The 7,058-nt window shown below is 43.1% G+C and overlaps 1 long non-coding RNA gene across 1 annotated transcript; it reads right to left on the bottom strand.

Annotated features, from left to right (window-relative positions):
* Positions 1–4,920: 4,920 nt before the first annotated feature.
* On the bottom strand, positions 4,921–7,058 carry LOC135387475 (uncharacterized). The gene is made up of 3 exons (XR_010421139.1): positions 6,897–7,058; positions 6,260–6,320; positions 4,921–5,875 (listed from the first exon to the last, which is right to left on the bottom strand). It is a non-coding gene; the product is annotated as an uncharacterized LOC135387475 (long non-coding RNA).

The raw sequence follows: 7,058 nt of genomic DNA on the forward strand, positions 1-7,058 counted from the left end.
ATAACATCTTTCGGACATCCCCGTATGGTCCTCAGTCTGCCAGAAAAGCGTTAAACCGCAACCCCTCGGACCGTCCTCCCAAGTCCCCCAAAAACACTTTCAGTATGGTTTAAGAGCGAAACGGGATATCGTATAGTGATGAGTTATTTACTTACTTTGAGATGTAAGCGCACATTTTTACCCACAGGGACGCGCACAGGACGTACCTGAATGACTCTTCACGGATAATCCGCATACTCAGGACGTTCTGGGAATTCATATCGAAGGGCGAGTGCACGATGACACTTTGGGGACATCCTGAGGACCGTATGCGTTCTTTGGGAGGACTACACGTAGCTCCTCACGGTGACGCAGTCCATCGATGCCGACTTCCAGCTTGAAGGTCGACAACGAAAATTGTGAAGGTAATAGGACCACAGCTAGGGTACCTTCTCCAACGATGACATGCCGAAAAGTGCATGCGAATCGCAACGTTTGTTTGTCGTCTGAAGTCCTATTCCAATCAACGAATCGGCATCGGAAAGAGTATAGAGTCTGTAGAGACTGAGCCCACGAGAATGAGGCTCAGACAGCAGGTAATCTTCTTGAGCTTTCAGTAAACGTTTTTGCCAGCACGAACCCTTACGCATATGTACTTAGCAGTTGGGAGGGGGGATATATTTGTTTAAAAAAAAGACGAAATCACACGGTGGAAAGGTCAGCCAAACGGACTGTCGGCTTGCTAGCCCATAAATGATTTATCTGTTTTTGTTTTGTTGTTGTTGTTTAATAGCAAGGCTGTCCTTTCCATTTAATAAACTTCCATGTCATCCCCTACCACATAAGGGAAACAAAATCAGTGGGCGCGTTAAGTGGCTGCTCCGGAGTGCGAGTGCTTGGCACTCCTACTGTTAAATGGTTACGCTCGTGCTCCCGAGTTTCGTACGTGAGCGCACTCTTCACGCTCCAGGTTTTGGAGTGTGCACGAAAAAGGGGCATCGTGCTCCGTCACGTGACCTCTTCCCTCCACGAAAGCGAAGGAAGAGAACGCAGGACGTGGGGCTGCAGCAGAGCAGAGAGAGTAAAAAAGAGAGAAAGAGAGAAACTGCAGCACAGCGACCGTGTTCAAGCCTCCAAGTGCCGTTTAATAGCTTCTCCAGGAGCACGAAACTCGGAGCACCTCAGAAGGAGCAAGAGAGCAGCTTCTTAACGCGCCCAGTGATTAACGACGAAGAAGTTCCTGTTTGGGTGCGAGGACGATATATTCAATAGTTCAAAGAAAACCAAAGAGAACGGTAACGGCCATACTACAGGTCATACAGTTACGGCTGTTACAGCGCCTCTGAGACTAACCTTGTTGGAGCGATTCCTGGTACACGACGCTCCAGTAGGGGAGATACTCTTCTTCTACATGAGTCCTGATCCGCGATGATGTAATGTCCCCTTGGGCAGGATATCCTGGGGAGCTTTTCAACCCTTGGCCTCACTCCTGGACTGCGCCGATATAGACGGGCGTCGTCCCATGGCACGCGGTTATAGTAGTGGCTATTCACGGGCCGCTACACTCCAATTGAGCTGTGAGGCCACTGAGATACGTATTAGCCGTGACAAGAACATTGTTACCTGTATGCGACCCAGACTTTTACCCGTTACCAAAAAGAAAAAGAATTAACTAAATACCGTTACACGTTACCTAAGTAATGTAAGTGACCACACTATTGCACTCTAAGAAGAAGAAGAAAAAAGGAGTACGATGGGGAGTAATTGCAGTCTAGGGGACTCCCTAGAGTGCAATTACTATCCATTTTAGTCACCTAACCCCGAAATTGACTCCCCAGGACAGCAAGCAGTCACTGAACTTGGCAAATGGTCTTCTGAAAGCAACAGTGTACGCAAATATGTGCTCTTCGTGAACTTGATGAAATGAGACTATATAACTTAGCTAACATAGCAATTTTTCACCCACACAGAGAAAAAATAGTTAGAGGTTCCATCTTGCAAAATTATGCCCTATATGCATGCCGCGAGATCTTATATCACTCGACATGTCACGGTTGACGGTTTAATTCAAGGCGTTTTCATTAATGCACACGAATTATGTACCTACACTCTCAGAAAAAAGGGTGGAGCAGTTACACCCTTTAGGAGGTAATAGTTGTCGCATATGTTGTGCCTAAAAGGTTGCAAAGTTCTACCTGCTACCTCACCCTCTGCCACGAATGATAGCGTTATTGATTGTGATTCGGTGAGCGAGGGGGGCGTACGCCTCATATACCCAATTTGGGTATGTGATAATTGCTTTTGCCACCCTGTTTCACCCCCGCAGTCCCCACTCTGTGACATTCATTTAGACCCCTGCATTTACTCCCTAAAGAGACTAATTTTTGTGGCAATGCGTTTACTCCGCAAAAAAACTAAAATTACTCCTCCTTTTTTTTTCTTAGAGTGTGCAGCACGCATACGCTCGAGCATCCACACTCTCAGAAAAAAGGGTGTGAAAAGGTGGTAACTTCTATAGTTCTAGTATATACTAGAGTAGTCTATAGAGTAGTAGAGTAGTAGTGTAACGGGAGTGTACGGGAGGCGTACGCCCTTTTTGTGGCAATTATGAACTGCATAATTGTCACAAAAAAGGTGTACGACTCCCATTTCCAACAAATCAGGGCAGAAAACGATGTCATTCGAAATTATGGTTGGGTCACAGCCGTTCCGCCAACGGCCTTAAGTTTGCTGTCTGACTAGGGTATCACAGTATTCCATTTCTTGTCTCAGAGCATTCTTGGTTGGCAGCAGGCAACGAACTTATCGCTACTTTTTTTCCTCAACGCTGGAGCAGTCTAGAGGCCCACAACTTTTTTTCTGTTTTTGGTCAGTATGGAATGTTAGGCGGCCGAAAACATTTTTCCCACAATTAGTGCAGCCGTAGCTAAATTGGGACGCCTGCAATAGCTCCCCGAACCTCCCGCGCGCGAAACACCCTCCTTCGCCTTCACGATAGGCACGTGATGAGCGCCACCACACACGTCACTATGTGACGCAAGTGGTGAGGACGCTCCTCGTTGGACTTGGGATCACATGATCGAGGTGAGCAACATCGCCCCACTGATCTCTATGTATAAAGGCTGGATCGCGCATGGGAGAGGGGCTCGTGGGGGAGAGGCGTGCCTTCGGGCCGCCATGTTGGTGGGCCCTAAAGTGCTGTGTGCGCCCATAGAAAACAATGGGAGGCAACAGAGATTGTGAGTATTTATTGCGCTGCAAGCATTTGTCGTTGTTTGTCATCACACAATTTTGTAAGGTGCCAGTATACTGATGTATCCTAACAGTGTTTCACAGGTGTCCTGCCGTTCGATTCTTAATTACGTTATGTTTTGCATTCCGAAACTAGACCGTCACTGCAGTGCAGCGCTGGGGATTGTACTACAGCACGTTTCCCAGCCAATATTTCAATAAGAAACGACTCGAGGTTAACAACAACCATGTATATAATATCCCGTACTGCGTTCTGGACAAAAATTGTTCCATAAAGAACGGTCCGGGAAGAGATATACTCGCATGGCAGAAAGAGATCGTTCTGTAGAATCACAGCCGTTGTTTTAGCCGTATATGCGTTTAGTATGATTTATATCAAGCATCGCCTTAGCACGAGTCTCTTAGTAAACGACAGCGGTGCTTTGCCTCGCAAATATGGACACACCGAAGCAGCCCAAATAATTACTTCACGCAATTAGATCACACTCTTTAGGACAGTTAATCAGGTATAGTGATGTAAGCTTAATCAATTAAGTTACTTAGAAAGTGGTAACACCTCCTTGAGACACAGGACTTATCTCTTTTTGAAGAACAGCCCTTCTATGTTTGTTTGCTTCTTCCTTTATTTGTTCTGATTATTTGCAGGCGCGGTTGTGCCAAACTGAATGTCCTTCTCCAGCGCTCATATGCTTTTGTTGGATACAACTGCAGCGTGAGAAAAGTTTGTCATGCTTGTTATGTGGAGCATGTTCGAAAAAAATGCAGCTCCACATATGGTCTTCAAATTGCAACAGGACTATTTGGAGCTTGAAACAGTTGTGATTTTGTCATTTTGGCCCTCGTGTACCCAGTCTGTGAAACGCAAACAAAAAAGTCTAACACGATATGCTTTTGTAATGAAGATCACTGATGATGAGTAAAGAGAATATACGAGTTCAAGTTTATTCAATATTTTATATTATTCATTATATTATTCAACATTTTATGTCAAGTTTATACAACATCAAGTTTATTCAAGTTCAAGATTTATTTCTTGCACTTATGCGTTTCAGGATACAATGAACGTGCAGGGAGGTCGCAAAAGGCTACATTTATTGTTTTGTGACCTTGCTACAATGGCAATATATATTTTAGGAATGACAATGATCAGGTACGCTCTCTAAATTTGTAGCACTCAATTTTAGGTTGGAATGAGCAATGAATAGCAACTTCCATCCTGATATTTTCTCATATATGCTAAATTTTAAATTTAATGTGATCGAATACGTGATAATATAACAATAATATATAAGAATATAATATGTGATAAATGAATGTGATCAACAGTAGATGTAAACAACATGAGTAGCCAGAGAAGCAGGAGGAGCACGTTGCAAAAAATGCAGCTGCACATCTGAAACTCCAATCATTATCATCGTCATCTAAAAGGGAGTGTGGTAGCACTGCCGTGAAACCAGGCACGATTTCTGAAGATCTTCTATGACACTTTCCGCAGTTTGCACACTTTTCTGCAGCGTCAGACTCTCTCATAGGAGTTACTTTTCAGTAACGGTGACTCCCATCTTACATTTTAATGTGCGAGGGCTCTCTTGCACTACACATGTACGGTTTCCAAACTGCAACATGACGATTTGGAGCTTGAAACTCGAGCCCTGGTGTACCCTGTCTATGAAGTGATACCAACTGAATCATGTCTGAAACGTGATGTTTAATGGAAGATGGCTTTCTTGGTTGTGCGTTCTGCGTGACAAAGATGTAACACGATATGCTTTTGTAAAGAAGATAAGTGATGTTATGCTCTATGAATGAAGAGAATATACATTTTCCAAGTTCAACATTTATTCTGGCATATACGCATTTCAAGATACAATGAATGTGCAGGGAAGTGACAAAACAATACATTTATTGTTTTGTGACCTCCCTGCAATGACAATATATATCTCAGGAATGACAATGTACACGTACACTATGCAAATTTGTTGCACCCAATTTTCATACATGCTGAATTTTAAATTTTTGTTTTGCTGCCTATGTGTTCAGTGTATTACAAATTGCTTAATGCAAACAACACTTTGTTAATTTCAAGCTTTTTGCTCCCATCTAAGATATTCCTATCCTGGAGGAACTGCCACTTCGACACCATAAAATATTCAGTAGGTTTCACTCTGGCAGGCCCTGCCACTGCAAATTTCCTGAATTGAAACCCTTCAAACTGTGTCATAATCTTAAATACGTCAATATTCCTGCAAGTAGTTGACATGCTCGATGACACTCCTCCTGCAGCTAAGGCAACTAAAAAAAAGAGTTCCAAGAGGCCGAAGGTAAACCTACAGCTGCACGAGTGTGATCAACAGTAGTGCATTCTCAATAAATAATTTTCTTCTTATAGCGTACATATGCATGCCTATTAACTGGAACAATTATCACAGTTCCCTGACAAGTTTTAATTTCTGAGAGTGTACTGTAGAGGCTGCTTAGATCAACAACAGTTCATACAAGGTATTGTATACTGTGAATGCCTTTAAAAATCCCATGTGACACACATGCCTTTACTTTATGGAGGTGCTGTGGTAGTCAAAATTTGTGGGCATTACGCAGGTTCTGCACCCATTTCTTGAGTATGTTGAGGCAGCTGTGAAGTAACCTGCATTGATGATGATTATTCCAATTTTTATGATGCATCGACAACAAAAGAAATAATACATCAGAACATTGGTTTGGGTGCAACCAGTTAAAAATGAATATGTTGTTTAATAAATGCATTGGACAAATGTTAAAACATCAGTTTAAAACATGGTTTACAATCCCTGTATCTTCTAAAAATTAAAAAGATTAAAAACTATTCTAAGAAGAAGTACAATCTCTAATTATTTTATTGCTGGGTGAAGGAGCCTAAAGTCTAAGATGTGTTTCTGATGTGAACATGTAAGAAAATATGCAGAACTGAGAGAGGCTAACCACAGTGCGTGCACTGAGGTTGTTCCTTCCTGTAAAGTAGAAACCAGTGGATGAGGAACGTGATACTTACCTGTACACCCAGCCGTATCACACTGCACAGATAATTCACTGGGTAGCCCTCATGACAAAACCTGTATTGAGAGACCACTTTTGCCTTAAAAACTGCTACAAATAGCACGACACGCTACAAATTATTACTATCGTAACAAGCTGACGATACAGCTCAGACACAAAGGCGTTATTCAAGTCGCGCCACACCACCGTTACGTAGGATTCTTTGTCACAAATCAAACCAAGGCACAAAACGATACCAATACATGAAAAAAGGTGACAATCGTGGTCTCATTATGACGTAATACCGAACTTGTGCGTGAAGGTAATTCAAAGAAATGAATGTGGCACTTGGCCACTTGCTTCCGCAGACAACACAGTGTACCATGCTAGCAATGCATGCAAAAAAGCGCTCGAGTGCTCGCACATATATTGATGACAACACTACCTGTGTAGTGTAACGTGTTCTTTCAAGCATATTATGCACTCAAACTGTATTTGCCGCCGGGTATAATGCAAGTGTGCTCGATTGAACGTCGGAAGAGCGATCAAGCAACCTGCATCCAGTGCACGTTTTGGGCAAAAAAACACTTCATAATGGTCAACTAAATATACAGAATGGACGCCTATTTATTCCTCGATAAAGAGTGACTCACCTGTATAAATTTAGGCCCTGTAACCTTGCCAGTACGGTTGGTACGACCGTAATTGCAAGAAGTTGCCATGATCGCTGCGGCGACTGTTGTGGGTACGGTAAGATGGCGGCCGGTTTCTTCACGCTCGCGCTCCCTATCCGCCATCCAGCCTTTTACAATCGA

Source organism: Ornithodoros turicata, chromosome 3 (assembly GCF_037126465.1).
Source record: "Ornithodoros turicata isolate Travis chromosome 3, ASM3712646v1, whole genome shotgun sequence".
In the NCBI taxonomy this organism is placed as follows: Eukaryota; Metazoa; Arthropoda; class Arachnida; order Ixodida; family Argasidae; genus Ornithodoros; species Ornithodoros turicata.